Source organism: Balaenoptera acutorostrata, chromosome 1 (genome assembly GCF_949987535.1).
Source record: "Balaenoptera acutorostrata chromosome 1, mBalAcu1.1, whole genome shotgun sequence".
NCBI classification, from domain to species: domain Eukaryota; kingdom Metazoa; phylum Chordata; class Mammalia; order Artiodactyla; family Balaenopteridae; genus Balaenoptera; species Balaenoptera acutorostrata.
The window spans coordinates 72,036,318-72,056,563 of NC_080064.1; the positions used below are offsets into that span (position 1 = coordinate 72,036,318).

Sequence of the window (20,246 nt, forward strand, 5' to 3'; positions counted from 1 at the left end):
TTCTTCCTGAGATTCTTTCTGAGAGAGTTAAATAAACAAGTAAATGAGCCAACATATGGGCAGCTTAATTCAGGCAAAATTTTCTACTGATTACTTACTAAGCTTACTAAATAAAAACTTCAGCCCAAGTTCTGCCTCCCCTAAGAAAATAGCATTAAACTGATCCATGCACTCATTGGGACTTCTTGTGAATCATGCCTAGATGAATGAAAAATCTTCAAAGATGAACAAAAGAAAGGGCTAAAATTTTTCGGTAAATGCAAATTATTATCAGTTTGACATATCTTGGCTTACAATACCGAATAAAATAATTTTAAATTCCAAAGGAGACTGTGATATAAATGACCACTGAGGTCTGAGAATTCTGTTAAGTCTTCCTTCTTTTCAACTACTTTAAAGAAGCCTGATTTAGTTTTCCTAGGTAGATCTGTCGTATGTATAAATTTTGACAGATGTAAAAACGAAATAAGGTTTCACACTAGCTCTGCATGTGTTTTTCTTTTTTTCTAGACTAGTTTATATCCTGCATCGACAATATTTGAATTACGTTATCTAAGAAATTCCAAATGGAAGTGTTTATGTAGTTTAAAGCACCAATGCTCTATGTGGCTCCTCTTATCTTTTGTATTGGTGAGAATGTTAAAACATCAATACATTAAGTAGAAAAAAATTTGATCATCAAGGATTCTTCTTCGAACCTGAGAATTATAATGAATCAACCAAAAGAGCATGTTTCAGTTATTTGCACGTATGTACTTTTAACTTGATTTTTTACAAGTTGAGAGAAAACTTGACTAATAGCTGGATTTACTTTAGTACTACAAATATCTGGCTTTGTGACAAAATATAGGTATTTAGAGTCTTCACGTCTTTTGAACAATCTGCTGTTGACATTTTAATAACACTGTTGTTTGAAATGATTTCTGAAGTATGATGACTGCAACATACCCACAGCAACAAAAAGTACATATTGTTTCTGAAAGCAAAGAAGCTCAAGTTTCATCCTATTTCCTAGAGATTTTAAGTCTTGGAGAGTCAGTTTTTCTTGAAAACCAACGCAAACATGCTTCTTTAATTGATGCCTTCATTCATTAGTATAAACAGTGATTTAGAAATACATTTTAGCTCAGAAATGTTGTAATTAAAAAAAAAATCCAGGTTTGATTTTACTCGTATGCAAAGGACACAACTGGCTTTCGAACATTTTTCAAGCACGATTTTCTCCGTCGTGATCTATTCTCTTTAGTTTGGGTCCATCGTAGGCGCTGTCTGGCTGTTTGCTAACACTACCAACAGAGAGGCGCAAGGAAGTGTGGTCAGAGGACAAGAGCAAAAGCAGTTTCAATGTAAGGAAATGAGGGAAACAGACCTAAACAGCACGATGAATGCGCTTGCGAGTAGAGCCTTGTAGTCTCCTTTCTTTCCTTTGCTTATCCTGGTGGGTTTAATCAAAAACAAACAAAACGCTCTTGTGAAATATAGTCAATAAAGTCAAAGTTTGGCTAGCCCTCTGTAACTACAAAGAAAAAGTCATCGCAATTTAAAAAAAATGTAACTTTCATTAACGAGCCCGCCGGAAATCTCAGGTATCAAAGACGCATTAACCATGGAGCGTCCCCCGCGCGCCCCAGCCGGACGGAGGCAGCCGAGGCGAACAGACGTCCTTTCTCCTCCGAGCAGTCACACAAAAGGAGGACCGCAGAAACTAAAAGTTTAGGGGCCTCTGGCTCGCCGCGCGGAGAAAAGAGAAAACCTGGAGACGGGGTGGGTAAAAGACGCATCCTGGGCGCCTCTCCGAAGTGCAGGCTAGGAGAGAGCTCCTGAGCCTGGAGGGAAGAGGGGAAGGGACCCCGAGTTCCGGGCCAGCCCCCTGCGTCCCGCCTTGGAGGCCGGAGCGCCGCGCTCTCCCCAAATACCTTTTACCCCGTTCCAGAAATAAAATAAATGTTTTTAAAGTGCGTGTGTGTGCACAGGATGGACAGCGCGCGCCGGCGGAGCGCGCGGAGGACCGAGCGCGCAGTGAGTGGAGTTTGGGGAGGTGGGGCTCGGGATGGAATGGGTGTGTTGACGCTGGGGGCTGGATGCGGAGCCTCGAGACCCGGGGGGGCGAGCCGATGGGGAGGGAGAGGAGGGGCGCTAGCCACCGCAGGCCGCCTCCGAGGCGCGTTCAGCGGCCGTGCGCGCGCGTCCCTCGCCGCCGCCGCCGCCGCCCGGACAGCCCTGCGGCCGCCCCGCCGGCGGAGCGGGGGCCGGCCTGTTCTCGGGCGGCTGCTGGGCCACCGCCACCCGAACAGCTCGAGCCCGTAAGTGTCCCCTTTCGCTCGCCTCCCCACCACCGACGCAGCTGCTCAAATGGAGTGGAAAATGGCCATTGGGCCGCAGTGAGTTATAGATTATCTGCTCCACGTTTTGTACTTAGCTGCCTGTAATCTTCTTTTGAGTTTGCCTGAGCCCCTTGCTGGAAAAATCAGGAGGGAGAGGTTTGGCCTTTGCCGCTGTACAAGTTAATATGTTTATATGATTAGCCGAACTCGCGGGGGTGGGGAGGTGGAGATTTGGGGTGGAGGAGGTGTTGGAAGAGGAGGAGGAGGAGGAGGAGGAAGAGAAGGAGGCTGGGAGGTGACTCCAGTTCAGACCTCGCGGAGAGTCTGTGTCAGGACTTCGCACTCCCCCGTCTCTCTCCCTCGCTCCCTCTCTCTCCCTCACACTCTCTCCGCACATACACACACACACACACACACACACACACACGCACACACACGCAGAGGTACCGGAGCGAAATTGGGAGCTTACCGGAGAATCCTTGGGATCGTTGTGGGGGGGGGCACCTCCCCTCCGTTGCTGCGCGTCGCGTGTCTCGTCCCTACACCGCCCCGCTTCCCCGAGCCCCAGTCCTCGCCTTCAGCCAGTCTTGGGGCAGCGGCCACCGCTCAGCCTCGGCCCGGAGACCCGAAATGTGAGGAGGGCCCGCTGCAGTCTCCCGCCCAAGGCCTCGGGGTCGGCTCGAGGGATGCCAGCCGGCCGGCGCGGACGGCGGGCTGAGGGGCTTCGCCTGACGAACTGAGTTGGCCTTGCGCCGCCGGCGTCTGCCCGCCCCTCCCGCGTCTGCAGCTCGGAGGGGACTCCCAAGTCTGCGCACCTCTGTCGAGCTTTTTGCCTTTGCCACCCCTTTCGCTCTGCTTCCCGAATTTCTTATCTTTCCGAGGGAGCGTGCGGTCTGGGGGCGCGTGCGCGTGTGCAAAAGACCCCTCTCGCGGAGCGGCGTGTGGGAAACTGCAGGAAAATGTTGACCTAACCCCAGGAGCCGCCCGGCGCTGGCTGCTTGGCTGGAGGAGGAGGCGGCGGCGGCGGCCAAGCAGGAGGACGCGCCGAGCCACGGCGCTGCCTCCCGCTCGGACTCGGCGGCCGGCGACCCGCTCGCGGCCGGCCTCGGCCCTCGCCGGCCCGGGTGGCCGCTGTCCTCTGCGCCTCTCTCCGCGCGGCTCCCGCGCCAGACGGCCCGCCCCCGGGGGCGCGCTCGCAGACCGAGGTAAGAGCCGTGGGAGCGAACAATGTGCCTCTGTGCCGGGCTACGGAGACCTGTTTGCTTTGCGCCTCCCGCCCGGGGGTGGATGCTGGAGGTGGAGGGAGCCGCGGGTGAGTTGGGGCTCGGCTGTTTGTTTATGTTCGGCCGGGCCAAGGGGGAGACCCGCGCCGGCTCGGGTTGCTCGCCCCCTCCTCGTCCTCCCCCTCCTCGGAAATCGATCCGCAGAACTCCCCTTCCCGTCCAGCCTGCTGCTGCTTCGCCCTGCGAGCGTAGGGACGCTCACTTGGCTGTAGTCTAGTTGCAGGGGCCTCCGGGAGGAGAGGGGAGGGTATGACTGGGTTCGGCATTTTTTGATTTACTGAAAGCCTGGGTCAGAAGGTGCCGTTCGCTCTTTCACAGCCCGTCTGGGGAGGGGGAAGGTGGGGCGCACCCTCGGTGGGGCCGGAGGCCGGGAGGTGAGCGCGCCCCCGTCCCCCCGCCTCAGCTGCCTGCAGACCCGTCCCGGGCTGTGAGTGGAGCGGGGAGGCCGAGCGCTGGGGGAGAGTTCTGGGCAAGTGGACGGGGGTGGGGTGGGGTGGGGTGGGGGGATGGGATGAGTTGTTGCGGGTGGTTTCTTCTCGTCGGTTAGGTGGCGTGGAGAGGCGAGGATGTCAGCAAAGCGCAGCCAGATGTGGCCGGGCCGGCATCGTGGCTGGCAGCGATTAGGGGCGGCGCAGCGGGGCCGGGAACCCGGCAGGCTCTGGGGAGGCCGAGTGCCTCCCGCGCCCGCAGTGAGAGGGCAGCAGCGGGCCGCGCTGGGCCTGCGGGCGAAGTTATGGGGTGTGGGCTTCTGGGCTTGGCGCTGGGGTTGCGAGTCTCTGGAAGCCTGGTCTGTGGGAGCCGGGAGCCGGGTGCCGGGTGGGGTGCGGCGGGGAAAACGGCGTGGGAGGGGCGCGAGACCAGGGAGGCCAGCCCCCGCCACCCGCGCTAACCGAGCGTGGGCTCGTTGCTTGGCTGGGGCTACCCGACCCTCTGGTGGAGAGGCGGGGGCGAGGGAAGCGACGAAAGCGCCGCAGCGGTGGGGAGGCACTCCTGCAAGAGTCCTTCGCTTGGGATCTGGAAAGTTTGTTCCTTTCGCCAGACTGCGGGGCTTGGGTGTGGGGAAATCGCTGGAAGCTTTACTTTGTGCCAAAGTGTCAATGAGCGGCGGCTAAGGAACGTATGTCTTTATTCATATTTATTTTTTTATCCTCTGTTCACTCTGTCCCCTGAAAGCGTAGTTGGAGGGGCAAGTCCTGCGGTGTCCGTCTTCTTTCCCCACCTTCTGTGGACTCCTCCCCCCTCATCCTTTTCCCCTTCTCTGGCCCCCTCATTCCGTTCTTCCTGATGCAGACTGTCGTCTCAGATTCAGACCCAGGAAATGTTTTCCTCCTGTTTCTTGAAAGGTGTCAGGCTGCTTAGCAGCTTCTCCAAGCAGCCTGGGAGCGTCTGAGACGCAGCCACCAGCCATATGGTTCCCGTTACAAAGGCCAGGTTCTTAGGCACTCTCCTCCTCGCCCCCGCCCCCAATTCTTAAATTTTCTTCTGCATTCTTTACACTACGTGTACTTCTCTCTTCCAGAGGCGTACATTTAACGGACGTTGGTTGGTCCATTCATTTCCCTGGCAGTGTTTGTCTGGAACGGGCCCCACCGAGTTTGCTCTTTGCTCAACTCGAGTTGCACAATGAGGAAAAGTCACATCCGTTTGGTAAATGATTGCCTGTTGGGATGTCTCTTACTAAATCAAGTTTGATCTTGGGAAAACCTTAAAAGACGGGCACTAAGGAGGCAATCTGCCTCCACAGCAGAAAAATAGAATAGTTTGTGTGGTGTCTTTGGCAACATTCCCAGTTGTGATGGGACTCTTGACCTAGGTAAAAGGTAACTGTAACTTAAATTTAGTATCTAAGAAAATCTACTTCTGTCCAGGTGTGTTGTGGAACTTTTTGTTGTCCCTCCCTCCATCCTCCAATACATTTATGCATGACAGAATACTGCAGAACAAATGTTCTGTTGTTTAGGTTCTTCAGACATTCCGATTCTCTCCTTTTGTTACTTGCCTCTAAAAGGGGTGCCATTTCACATCATTCTGCACAAATTGTTTGAATTAATGCAAGTGTGAATTCTTACCGTTTGAAGGGGACCATTAGCATATCAAAGGTGTCTTAGCTTCAGCTCAATTGAGAAAACTTCAGCCTGTCTTCCATTTGCTTCCAAGTGGAGGCCCAAAGGGCAATGAGAATTGTAAAGGGTAAAAATAGGGAGGTGGATTCAGGCTGTGTTTCTGAACTTTTACTGTTTTGTAATTATGTGAGCAAAAAACATTGTCTGTTGCTGTGGAGCCCTTCCAAATGGAAAGACAATTATTTTCTATTGATAAATGGTTTGTTCCTAGAAAAAGAGTGACCTTTTATTTTATGATAGTCACTGTTGCCTGTCTTGGGGTCCCTTCAGTGGAAGAGAGAGTGAGAGAGCTTTTCCTTCTAAATTAATACTTTTCTAGGGCCTACACTTTGTTATATTAGTAAAATGGCTGAGAAAGGCTTTTAATTAATGTATAAAACAATAGAAATCTTGTAATAAGAGGACACTCATTTTTATACCTAGGAAACTTTATTTTTAATATACTTGTTAAATTAATAGGTAAAAAAAAGTCAGTGGAGAGTTTTGAGTATTAAAAACTCAACATGGACTTTGTTAATGCAACTTCTGTTGCCAGTGTAAGTTTGAAAAAGATTTCTAAGTGATACTCAAATTTTTCATGAATTTCATATGGAGATAATTGTTTGAATATTGATTGTTTTATCTCAAAATTTTTGTATTTTACCTAACAGTAAACTCTAGAGGTCAGCTTAAAGGAGGTTTTTCTTACTATATATAGCTAGAGTATACTAATGCTTTTTTACATTTGCAGAGAGATACGTTCTCTGAATTTCTTTTAACAACTCAATATGCATGAATGAAGAAACAAATAACAAGTACTTGGGTCATTTGGGTCATTTTATGGCGAGCAGATGGGTCAAGGGAGAACTTTTATCTTCAACTTCTGGGGAAATATTGGTTTTATTTATTTAGCTTTAGATTTCCTAAAACCTAGTTTTAAGATGAAAGTGAATCTCAGGGACAGTTTGGAGATTTGTAAGCGCATATTTTTTTATAGTTTTACCTTTGATGGTTGGTTGATTTTGAACGTGAATTGATATCCCTTCATTAGAGGGTTTTTTTTTTGTTTCCACATGTTCAGAACTCCTTGTTTTTCTTTTAAAAGTGAAAATTAATAAAAAGTTTTGGAGGGAAAAATAATCATTAATCACCTAACATTTTTAGTCTTCAGTGTAATAGGATGATACTTTTTTTTCAGATTAAGATGAGGATTTTTTAGTGGCATTCAAATTGTATCTTATTACCCTGAAATCATTTTATGATAGTTTATCTGATCTCTTCAGTTGTCTAAGAAGTACTTTTGAGCTAAAAAGGCCCACATTGATGTAATTGCTATTATTGCACTTAAGTTGCTGTTAACTAGTCTGCTTTGAATGCAGAGTGCTATAAGGAAAACACATTATCCTTTAGAGCTATTAGTGATAATCTAAAAATTGTCTTGAAAACATTGCTCTTCATTTTATACGATGGTGATCGTGAATTCCGCAAATCTCTAAAGGTGTAAAATGCAGTGAAAAGAAGATTTTTCAACATTTAGATGACAAAATTGGACTACTTAGAGAAAAAATTAATGTGTTGTAGAAGCACTTCAGCTGCCATTTTCAGTCACTGGGTTACTATGTGTTGGCAACAGAAAACGAATTTAGAAATGCAGATAGCTCTGGGAGCAGGTAGTTGGGGAAATCAGAATATTGAATCATGTGGGGTAAAACAAACCAATTACTTGAGGTTTTGACTTGAAGATTTCCACTAAATGTAATTTTTTCCAGGCTTTTGACTCTGCTTTATTAATGGACTAACATCAAAGCAGAAAACAAAACTTGCAAATGTTATAAAAACTAGTATAAATATACAGATCTCACATGGAGTACTACAAGTCTTAATTTAAGACAAGCAGTTGGAGTTTTTATTGCTGCAATTTTCACAATGAGCAGAAACGTTAACACCAAGCTTCTGCGCGTTTCCTTTCTTAAAATTGTCAAGAGGAGAGCTTTAAAAGTAAGGTTTACTTGGGGTTAGAACTTTATTTGATGATTATTGGAGCTTTCTGTGTTTCATTAAAATTTTTAAAATAGTATTTTAGTGTCTTAAGTAATATAGGAACATATGAGCTAAGATTGAGATGTTGGGAAGGTCAGAAGGTAACTAGAAGTCTGCACACCATAGTGATAAAATGTTATTGCTCTATTTTCTATGAAAATATTTGACCTAACTTTTGTAAATAAATATTCAGTAACACTGAGTTTACTCTCAAGTGTAGTATGAGATGAAGAGAGCATTACAGTGTATTCTATTTTAAGGTATGAGCCAAACCCTACCTGATAGAAATCTGTTTTCATTTTAATAAGAATCCATACCACTTGCACAGATTAACTGTACATAGATTAGGAATGAAATGCAGTTTTGGAAATTTGAAGAATTTAGTGTCATACAGGATTGCTATTTAAAAATAGTAACTTTAGCTGCTAGACTTGGAAAGGACTTAAAATCCTGTTTGTGTTTTGGTCATATCAGTTACTAAGGTAATTTGTTTAAATATTAGTTCACATTACCTAAATAGATATCTGTTTTGTAACTATTTTCAAGAAAGATTAAAACATTTCTATTTTAAAGATAGATTATGGTCATAGCTTGGTTAACTTGTCTCTTACATAACACTAATTAGTCTGTAGTCCCACCCAAATATTCATCTCTTCAAATAATTCTTGATTGAAGGTTGAAAGGTTGAAAAGTATTTAATCACCCAGATTACTGTAATTAGACTTGATGTTATCAGAAAAATTGAAACTGTTATCTGAAATCTTTTTGCTACTCAAGATTGGTCAAGTAGTGATTATTATTTTTTAATGCTTTAAGAAAAAGGTTAAGGAAATGGGTTAATTTAGAGATAGTTAATTATTGGAATTACGGAAGTAGAATCCTAAAATAATGTCATTTTTCTTGACCTGGTGCGATAACTTTTAAAGGAGTAACTATAACTAGGGTCTAATTCCTAAATTTTATTCACGACTGCAATGTGGTATTTTGAGTTTAATATATAGGTTTTGTTAAATATATGTTATAAACTATAAAAATACCTTAAATGCTATTCTGATGTAAGTAGGTATTGTTTTGAGTGGATCATTGTGTCATATAAGAAAAGGTCCTAAACAACCAAAAATACCTAAAAAATCTTTTTAGATCATTTATCTGATGGACTTAATGTAGGCTATAATTTACAGACACTTTCCAATATATTCTTAAACAGTTTTTAAAAAGCTGTTTCTTACCAAAAAAAATTCCCTTATTTTGTAAATAAAAATTACCTTAAAAAAAAAAAGGTAGTGCGAATGAAAGAACCAAGTGCTTAACACCTGCAAGTAAAGTGCAGCTTATAGCAAAATGCTATTGATTGCTTTGGAAGCACAGAGCAACTTTAAATACAATTTGTTTAATTACAACAAAAATGCAGTTTTATGAAGTAATATAGTTTGTCTTTGCAAAGGATTTTATGCATTGTGTGGTGGTAAATAAAATCCCATCAGTTGTATAAATTTGTTCAATTACCAGAACGGCTAAAAGAAAAAAAATCAATTTACTTTGAAAAGCAACAGAAATTAGATTACCTTGGTTAGGAGGAACTTGCTAGTAGTGTCTAAATTGCTTAATAATATCAAAAGTTACCCTGTTTCACAGTGTAAGGATATTGGCGCCTGTTTTTATATGCATACATCTTGTTTACTTGGGGACTTTGGTTATGTGAACATTTTTTCTTTTTGCTTTCCATTTTTGTTTTTATGGAAGCTATTGCATGACATAGTTGCTTTTCTGGATTTCTAGAATTCGTAATCAGTTGATATTTCAGATCAGTGTAGTGAAAAATCAGATGTAATTTTATGAATCAAAAGGAGCTAATCCATCAGTAGGGATAGCTAGGTTATAATCAGCCAAAGAAACACATATTCAAAATTTTTACTGACTCTAGAATTATACGGAACTCTACATCTTAAATTCTTATAGCAGTAAAGTGGCATGGGATTCATCGGAGCAGATAGCTGGGCACCTGTTTTATTACCACCTGGATTCGTTCTGGCACCCAGATTTATCTAAGTGCAAGCACAGGCACAACTGCTCCTCACAGCTACCCGGCTGTTTTTAGGTCATGAAGTCAACTTCCTGGAATTTCTGGGGAAACCAGTTGAAAAGGGAGGACAAATGTCACTTTAAATAGAGATGTGTAAATCAGATTTTTGCCTGAGGGTAAAATTTAGGTCTGTTTTAGCCCGGATGTAATGTCTCCCTCTACAGAGCACAGCATTAATCACGACCTGACAGGAAAACGTATGCTGAGCAAAACGGGCCCCTGTTGGTCTTGCCATTGATTTTTCCAATCTGTGAGGAGTACATTATAAACATTAAAATTCACACACAGGGATTACACCTTAATCTCTGAATTTCAGTAATGAAATGAGTTGCTTAAAAGAAGCCTACTTAAAGCTGAAGATTCTTTGGGAGACTTTTTTTTAAAGGATAGATTCAATACTTTAATAAAAATAGAAATATAAGATTAAAAAGCAGGCAGGTTAAGCAGAAGTTAACTTCCTGAAATAATGACCAGATCTTAATTCTGTTTTAAGATGCGTGAAGTAACTTCAAAAAATTTTTTTAATCCGGTAGCTGAAAAAAGAAACAGGGATAAAACTATTAGTTCTTGGACATGAGAGATAGGAGAAATTGAAAAGGTGGTTAACTTTAGACTTAAATCAATTCAAACGCATATTACTTTCCCACAGCAAAACCAGATACAACCCTGTGTCTTTCTCTAGATGAATAACAAAAACTTTAGCCATTGTAGTAGCAAAGAAGAATGCACTGTGAGATTCCTAATAAAAGAGAAAGGATTTAGTTTTGTTCTTTCAGTTATTAGATAATACTCTTTAACTCCTTTCTTGGTCGACTATATACACACATGTACTTACATAAGCATACACTTTTGACTATTCTGTTTCTCTGTATACATCAGTATTTATTAACAGCTATTGGCTAAAAATTAGCACAGATACAAGTTTAAAATGTAAAATATGTATGATTAAGGTACCTGTTTTTAAACTGATTTTGAAAATGATATGACTTACTTGATCTCTGTTTGTTCTCAAAGGTATTTCCTGCCTTTGGACCATGAAATTCTTGTGCTGTGCACACTTTGCCTCATTTTGTAGGTGTTTTTACATCAGTCCATACCTCAAACAGATTATTGCACTGGATTTAGATGACATAATAATCTAACCCCAATTACTGTCAAAAATGGTTCTTGGCTGTCGGGGGCGGTCTAGGTGACCTTGCATTTGACTAATGCTTTCTCTTGTAGAGGATAGTAAGTAGTGTTTATCTGTAGAGAGAGGAAAAGAGAATTCTCCCTGTTTCCTTTATAACGTGAGCTCTAACTTTCATCATTTATTCTTAAAATTAAATAGTATGACACCACTTCATATAATGGGTGAGTGTTTACAAGATTTTCAATAAGGTCTCTAGTTGATAAAATATTTCTGTTTTATGTAGATTATGTTTACTTAATCAGTTGTCAACTGCAATTTACTACATGAAAAAATCATGTTGAAAGCTATTTTCCCTGTGTCTTTACTTTGAAGAAAAGTATTTCTATTTGGAATTGTTATTTCTTTATTCCACTGGTACCTTCCCCGCAGAAATTTTATTCCTCTGCTTTAAAAGCCTACCATTTTTTACTGTTTATTACTGTGGTTATTGATAAGAAATTACAGAACACATTTTTTATATAGCATTTTCTTTATTCATCTTTTTAATCTCAGTATGCTTATGGTATGTATTAAATCTTAAAATTCTTGGCTTTTCTATGGTTAATGTCCAAGACAGTTTGGGAAACGTTAATTTTGGTGATGTAAGCTTATGCATTTGTATCCCAGTGATTGCACGTATTTTCGTAGAATTTGATAAAGGCTTAGTGTATTAAATGAAGAATTGATCCATTTTATATATCTTGTTTTCCATTTCAGAAGAGATGGACGTAATTCTAAAACACTTGATTTTGCTTCATATTCATCAACAAATAAAAATTACGCTAAAATTATGATATCCTAGATATTTTCAGTTTTACTAAGGACACTTTACTGTTATTGTCCTTTTCAAAGTTCTGTTTGTCATGTGAAAGATATTTGACTATTAGGTGCTTCCTCTTGATAACGTCATTGATGATGAATAATGGGGGGACGTCCCCTCCCTTTGTTTTTTCTGCTGCAAATGCTTTGTCACCCATAGCCTTGATGGAAGCCACTTTTTATATTGCCTTTGGTTTTAAACTAGGTCTGCAGCCTGAATATTTAAAAGTATAAGTGAAACAAAATTTTATTTCTTTCTTGTAAGTAAAACCTCACTAAAACCTCTGCTTATTATACATTGCTTTTCCCATTAACCTTATTTTCTTTGTTTAATTGGAAAAAAGAAATACAATTGATATCTCTGTATATTTCTGCATGTTTCAGCATGAAAGCTAGCATATCTTTCATAATTTTATTTGTTTAAGAATCTTAGTTTAAAAAAAAAATCACTTTTTATAAGCCTGTCAATTCATTTATAGGTAAGCCAAACTGAATTGCCTCAAATTTACAGTCACTGCTTATATGCTATTAAGGTGGGGTGTGCATGTTAGAAGGGGGAAATCTTAAAGGAGAGGGGAAATAAACATAGTCCAGAAAATTTTTTGGCAAACCTTACCCCCAAGACTTTGAAATGGTTCTTAACTTTGCTTTTTTTTCCTCCCTTGGCAGAGATGCACCTTTATCTCTGTATACCTGGGGAAAGGAACATAGCAAAAGAGGAGAATGTGTAAACAAAAATCTAAAACAGATTCTGAAAAAGATATTATGGAGCGGTAAAGAACATTTTTCAAAGCAATTCAGTTTCTTTTTCCTTTTTGTATTGAATTAATGAAAATATTTTTATTTTTCAAAAGTAAATACTCTCTGGTTTAAGTTTATGAATTCTAAATAAGAAGAAAATGTAGTTGTTTCTGTGGTCATTTAAAATTGATTTTTTATCTTTCACTGTAAATCAGTCGTAAGATGCCGCTTTTGATTGCTTACTTTGCAGTCAGAAGATGCACCAGGTAAATGGGTTGGGCAGCTTTGTGTTGGGTGGTCGACCATTTCAGGCTGGTACTGTGTAAGCGAGGTAATGTTTTCCTTTCCTTGAAATACACTTTGTGAGAGTAGCTCTTGGGTGACCGAAAAGTTGGTGTATCCTCCCTGCTCTAGCTGCATTCTTAACCAAGATGAAGTGCAAGAATAATAATGTTGAACCACAGATTTTCAGGAGCAGTTATTTTAATCAGATAATTGGTAAGGAGGAGGGAACAATGCTAGATAATAGCATTTTTATGCAATGGTGACCTGCATCTTTACGCACGCAACTGCCTCCATGTTTCAGATATTTTTGCTAACCATTTTGCTAACCTTTGTTATTACCTGTAGAGGGAGCTTGCATATGAGATAAAATAATCAAAGCAGTATAAATTGATTATTTCCCTTTTGAAAATGATATTTTATTAAGATATTTTTTATTTTTGTTTGAGCAAAATTGTTCTAAGGAAAATAAAGCATTTTGAGATTAGCCAAATTCTAGTGAAATTTAATCCCAGGTATTTATAATTTTATGTATTTACAGATTACATTTTATTTTCTGTATTTACCTTTTCTTAATTAGTAAAAATTGCTAGAAAGATAATGAAAATAAGGAATCAGGTTCATTTTGAGATTCTTATTTTTTTAAATGATTGGCTAAAGCTCTGGGAGGATGGTCTCAGACCTCTCGTTTAATACCTAATAATTGTTAAAAGAGCGATCCGAATTTTTTAGGTAATTTTCCAGATTATGTAAAATGTAAAACAATCACTTAACAGTAAGGAGTAAATTACATTCCTCTACATTTAATTAATAGATCAAGTTAGATGTGTTGCATATGCTCTTCTCTAAAAACAAACATGATCACCTTGGATAGTGACTTTTACTTGCAAAAATGGACCGATTCGTGCAGTGACACTTACACAAGGAAACTGCTAATAAGGACCTTCTGTTAAGTGGGTTAGGAAACTGCTAACTTGGTAAAAAATGAATGCAGACATGATAGACTGCTTGATTAAAAACTGAATTCTGTTTATGAACCCCGTGTCAACTAAATTTTTAAGAAATTATTAATCAGATACTCAGGAATAACTTAAGAGTTTTGCAAGCAGGTGTTTTGGTAATCTGGGTGGAAAGACTTTAGGAGCATTTGGATCTCTTTAGCGAGTGAATTTTTCACATTACCTGTGTATGTTTAATTGCGCCAGGAAATTTAAGGACAGGATATTGTGTTAAATTCTACTAAAAATGAATCATTTTATTTTAATTTTAAATTTTGGTATAGTAACATTGCTTAAGAATTTGCTTGTTAGGAAGAAGGAGGGTTATCTACTTACTTATCCATCCTTGAAAAGAGATATAATAGTTCATTTTTTCCCTTAGTTTACCAAAGGATGAGATGACAAATAAAAATATTTGTATTTTAAAAGGCTGTTTCTTACTGAAATTTACCGTTGTGGATTTATTATTTTATTAACTAATCTTTCCTACTGTGGAAAGTTATATTATTAACTGTTATACAGAATGACCCTGTAAGTTTGGAAACTGTTGTCTAATAAAGAGATTTATGGTACTGGCATGGGCTTTTGTATAAGTATTACCCTCTCAGCATGGTTCTGTATTATCTTAACAAGTCTGTGCTACATTTATGCAGAACATTTTCATACCAGGGTAAGAATATTAACAACAGCAATTACATTTCAATAGGATTACGATGGTATGTTTTACAAAAGTGTCCAAATACTCCTTTCCATAGAATTATTGATAGACATCCTGTACTGCCAACTTTACTTCATTGCCTTAAATAATATGATAAAAAGAGACTTCTTATCATAGTTGGTGCTAAATATGATAAGCACTGGAAAATGGAATCTGATATTACAGTTCATTACCCTTTTTCCTGAAATATCACACCTCCCTTCACAGTGAGGTAAGGGTTACTAGAGAGAATTCATTCCAGGAAAATTATTGCGTGAGGAACAGTAAGTGTCACGGAGTGCATAACTTCTGTGAGGTTACTGGAAAAGCACAGCTAGGGTAAGTTCTACTTGTTTTGTCTTAAATCTGAAGGTAGACTAACTACTGAGTGATTTTTAAAATAATGAAATTTGAATTGTGAAGAAAATGTGTTATTGAAAAATTATTGTTGTAAAAGGATTATTGTTATTATATTGGGGATGTTTATGATGAGAGTTAATTGGCAGCTGCTTTTCAGTTTAAAATAACCCAACATTCTTTGTAAATTACCAAAGAAATTTTTATTAAACATTCTCGAATGAATAATAAAAAAGTATGAATTATGAGAAAACATCCTGTCATTTGTATAAATGTTAAGAGTAGATATGTATTAGTTGTTCCTGCATCTATATGAGCAGATCGCTTTTTTAAATAAGCTATGAGGATAATATAATATAAAGAATAATTCTCCAGATAAGGGTAATATGTGTTATGAATGTATATTTGAAATAATCTTTTTTAGTATAAGTTTTATAAAAATAGAAATTCCTATTAAAAAAAAGACTTGATACCTTTTATACTGTTTGAACTGAAGCCAAATATTTTAACATGTTAACATCTTAAACAGAAATTAACAAAACTGTAGTAAAGCCTAAATAATATTTCTTCACAGTTTTGTATATGCCTATATGAAGAGTCTGGAATGCAAAACTGTGAATCTGCATGTTTTCATAACTGTATTGGAAAATAATTTTTAAATGTATTTTAAATTGCCTTATTACCAGGATTTAAAAACTACAGTTTTCATTTTAGTTATAAAAATAAACAGTATTAGTTTCTTTTTGCCTTTATGTTTCAAAGGCGTTTCCTTTCGTCTGTTTGATAGATATATTCAAATTGAAAAAAAAAGACTTTTTATTATGTATACTTCGTATAACATGATTTTGTGACATTCACATAATATTGTTAATTCAAAACTGCATTAAAGAGTGAAAATGTTAAGACCCTAGAATATCAAATTTCTATTCATTTCTAAAAAGAGTAAGTTATAAGATGTTATGTATTTTTAATAAAATGTATGCTATTTTTGTAAGAAAAAGATATTACAAATTATCTCCAATAATTTAGGCATAATTGTATTGTCTTACATAAAAATAAATACAATACCTAAGGAAATATCTGAAATTCAAAATAAAAATACTGATGCTTTTTACTTATGGATAATTTTGTCTCATATTTGCTTTCCATATTTCAATATAAATGATTCATAAAACCTTTTTTGAGATTTATATTTAAGAAGGAAAAGAAAACCTATTGAATCGTTGAATTTTTATGTAATGTTTTTTAAAAAATTAGTTTATATTTAATGCTCTTTAAATCAGTTTATTGATTCAAAAGGCATTTTTGTTTTGACCAAATTTAAGTCAAAGCAGAAAGGTAGTTGAGTGGCCCTAAGTAAAAAGTTGGTTTAGGTTCAAGAAAAAGGCTTAGCCCAGCATTTTACTACTTGTCAGAGTATCGTAACAAATGCTCTGTTATCTCTTAGTAGTAGTTACTGGCCCCCAATAACTAATGTAAAAATAAATACCTGGGCCTATGAAATGACTTGAATTACACTTCAAAAAAACCTTTGTTTTAACTCTTTGCTATGTGGGATTCAGATAACAGCTGCAACACACTAAGGTATTTACGAACACAGGTCTCAAAGCACTTTCCTATCTTCGTGATCGCTATAGGAATTTAGGGTTGATGGGCGCTTGTAAAATATTTTGTAGAACTGTGGTGACATAGAATTATAATAAACTTGATGGTCAGTCGTAACTTTTATACTTGGCTGTTTTAATAATGTAGTCACTCTCCCACATCTCCCATGTGGTTTTTTTTCTTAACTAATTTTTTGGTATTGTGTTATACGTTAAGTACATAAGTTCTTTAGACATTTCAGCCTGGAAACCTATAATTGGTTTCATTAAAATGAGAATAGATATCTTTTAAGACAATTATTATTCAGTTAATAATATTACATGATTTAAAAACCCAGGAACAAATCTTAAGTATCTTAGAATTCACATTTTCTAGAGTTGAATTTTTCAAAAACATTTAGAATTGATTTTTAGTAGTTTAAGAATATTCTTTAAAGAAATTAGAGAATAAGAATTAGAGCTCTTAGAACAATACTAAGTTGAAAACCCTATAGTACAACCATCGCTTAAGTATTTTAAGAATATTGAGAATCTTGTAGATTACGTATACTAATAGCTTCATTCTCTATATTGCCTGTTAATTCTTTGAAAACCAAGAGGAGCGTATCAAGAGAGTTGCAATTAACTCACCAAGATGTTAACTTTTAATTGAAAATAAACTAAAATATAGCTTTAATTTGTTAACTTACTTTATTAAAACTGATTTTGCCTGTTTTTAAGGAGTAAGTCATCGCAAACTCCAACATATTTATAAAATTGATGATAATGTCAGATATTTTTTGCATTCTTCTTAAGAACATCATTTTGTTATTTTGTATATTGATTTAGTATTTTTGACATTCCCTCTGATAGAATGTTTTCTTCAGGAGTTGTTTTAATAATTTGATGTTACTCATTTCTGAATTGATGGCTGAGAGCCTTATTTCTCCTTTTAAAAAAATTGTCATGTTTTTCATTTGACTTCCCAAGTAAGCTGCTGTTTGACCTCCTAAAGAGAGCCAAGGTAAAAATTTAGTGATTTCTATCAGTATACAGTTTTTTTATGTAACGTGGAATCTCATTATTTGGTGGTGGTCTTCAAAGTGTTTCCATATGACTTAATATATATTAAGGCCTCCGTAATTAAAAAAGGATATTTGCTATACCTTTATGCTTGGCATTATTCAACTCTTGTAAAACATTCTTTTAATGTTGGGCCTGATAATTGATCATTCATTATAGCGTATGTGTGATCTTTTTATATTTGCATACTTTTATTCAACCTACAAAATAAAAACTATTTCATGCATTTTTTTCTCAAAGAAAATATAGAAGCTTTTCATTGAAGCATCTTAAATGACAGTTTGAGGAATGCATATATACTGCCATCCTATAATTAAATTTGTGTTGTGAATAAAATTATTTAAAAGAAAAAAAAGGTAGTTTGTGTATAAAAAAGATTGGTATGGGCAACTACGTCGCACAGTTGTTGCCTTTGGCCTGCCATCCTACTTTATTTAGATTTGTTTCAACCAAAATATGGTAAGGAAAATATATGTATTAGTCCTTGGCCAGGATTTGGCTGAAAATTAGGCTCTGTCTATTATCTAAACTTACATATTATTGCATTATGTGTAAGACAAGTTTCTATTGATTTTCTCTCATCTTTTCTGTTAGAATCTACAACTTAGATAAACTTTTGTGGTACTTTTACTGTTTTAATTTGTTGACATTATATTTATTACATAAAAGAGATCTAAAAAGAGTAGAAAATATATGCAGCCCTGTATAAGAATAGCCTTTTAGATAGGGAACTATAACAGGTGTCAATAAATCAAGTAGGTAGAAAGTCAGACTAAAACTATTAGGAAGGATTCCAGGAAACAATGTAATTTTAGCTAAAATTTTCATTAACACGGCTTATAAAGGTTAACTTTTGGACGGTATCACAGCTATACCATTCTGAATTTTTAAAGCTCTGCTTATCTATTTGAACATTCACTCCTTACTTATCAAATTGACTTTTTAATGCTGAGTGCTCATTAAAGCTTCAATATTTTACATCATTTTAACATACAATCAAAAATTGATGAAGTATAAGTGTTTGACATCTAGGTTAAAATTTTTTGAAATCACCTATCATGATGGTATAGAAACAGGTTTAAAGATGGGACTTCAGTTCATTCTTTTTGTTACTGTTGCAAGATTTATGAATAGATTGAAAATTTATTTTAACAAACAATTCAGTGGAAATTAGAGGCTCCCTGTCTTTATAGCGAGATTCCTTTATATGGACTTTGAGTTTTATTGATTCTGTGCAAACACAATAGATAAAGAATTGAATGATAATAAATCTAAAACAGCATAGTTTTTGGTTTAATATGTATGTAATATATTACAAATATTAAAAAATTGAAAATTGTTCTTAATTCTAAGTATAATAATCATAAACTTATCTTTATCTTTCACAGTATAGTGCAAATACCTAATGGTGTATTTGGTAGTTTAGCTGAAAGACAGATTTGCCATTTTTGGTTAACTTATTCAAGACTGTTAATCTACCTAAAGCTCCTTAAACCAACTTTTAATTTATAGGGACATTTATAGGGTACAAATAAGATCATAAAGGTAAAATTGAAAGAAGCAAATCTTAATTTTTGTGTCAGCCTTGTCACCATTCTATGTTGTGCAATTTATAGATTTCTCAAGGTCAGAAGAAATCACTAAGCCAAAACGATCCAACTTTTGCCATTATCCTACAACTTACTCCCAGTTTTGATAAATTAAATTGTATTCAGATGCACAGTCATAGAGAATTTTTACTATATAAAAGAATTCTTTTGAGAGTTTAATTAAAGTAAAAGTCATACCCAAATCTTCTTTTGAAATATAGGGTATTTCATGTGCAGGTATGTTCTCAAAGTACATTATGCTTCTGTAGTTGAGAGCAACCTTTCCTGGCAATGTTGCATGTGTATAAATGACAGGTAAGGGCTTGGATTTATTTTAATGATTCACAGTGTTTATAATGTTTTGGATTTTACCTTCAAGATGTTATTTTTGGTTTCTTACAATGCCACAGAAGTTATTATGACAGCACATGTGGTTTTAAAAATGTGACAGAACTTCTAGTACCAAGTTTGTCAAAATTGCCAGACCGAAAGTATGTATTTACTTTCATTGGTCTTAAAGTCTATATTTTGAAATATTCATTGTGTTTTGCTCTTTACAAGAGCAGTTTTATCTATAAGCACATTTCATCTAGGTATCCATTAACTTCGGGGCTTTAATTCTTCATTTTAGATCAACAGCCATTTATTAAGGCCCTGCCTGAAGAAAGGAACTGTATAAGGACTGTGCTCTCTAGGTACTTAAAATCTCATCAGAGAAACACATATTTCCACAAATAATTATAATATAAGGCATACCGTAATGACATGCCAACCTGAAGTGTAGAGGAAAGACTGTGGAAATATAGGGTAGGGGGAGTGAATTCAGAATGAATAATATAGAAAAAAGAGAATCCATTTAAATAGACCTGAAGGCAGAGGAGGATTTCAGCAGATGCAGGCTTTTCGAGGAGGAGGAGAAGTCAGAGGTAAAGGTCAGGGAAAACAAAGGCAGAAAATGGTACCTTAAGGAGAGTGTGTATGGATGGTACAAATTGCCCAGGAAGTGGAAGGAGATGAAACTGGGATGTTAGTTAGGGGCGTGTTTATGAAGAGCCTACTGTGCTATGATTAGACTTTCTCATGAAGGCTATAAA

General features: G+C 37.6%; 1 protein-coding gene across 11 annotated transcripts in view; it reads left to right on the forward strand.

Annotated features, from left to right (window-relative positions):
* Window positions 1-2,001: 2,001 nt before the first annotated feature.
* Window positions 2,002-20,246, forward strand: part of ADGRL2 (adhesion G protein-coupled receptor L2) — a 180,344-nt gene continuing 162,099 nt past the window's right edge. For 7 of the 11 annotated variants that reach the window (XM_057545793.1, XM_057545743.1, XM_057545764.1 and 4 more), the window contains exon 1: window positions 3,389-3,529. The gene's annotated coding sequence lies outside the window, so the exon portion shown is untranslated. Of the gene's footprint in view, window positions 2,020-2,164; window positions 2,304-3,388; window positions 3,530-3,566; window positions 3,637-4,609; window positions 4,725-20,246 lie in introns of those variants that run through there. The other 4 variants (XM_057545761.1, XM_007174697.3, XM_057545752.1 and 1 more) reach the window with 4 other exon arrangements.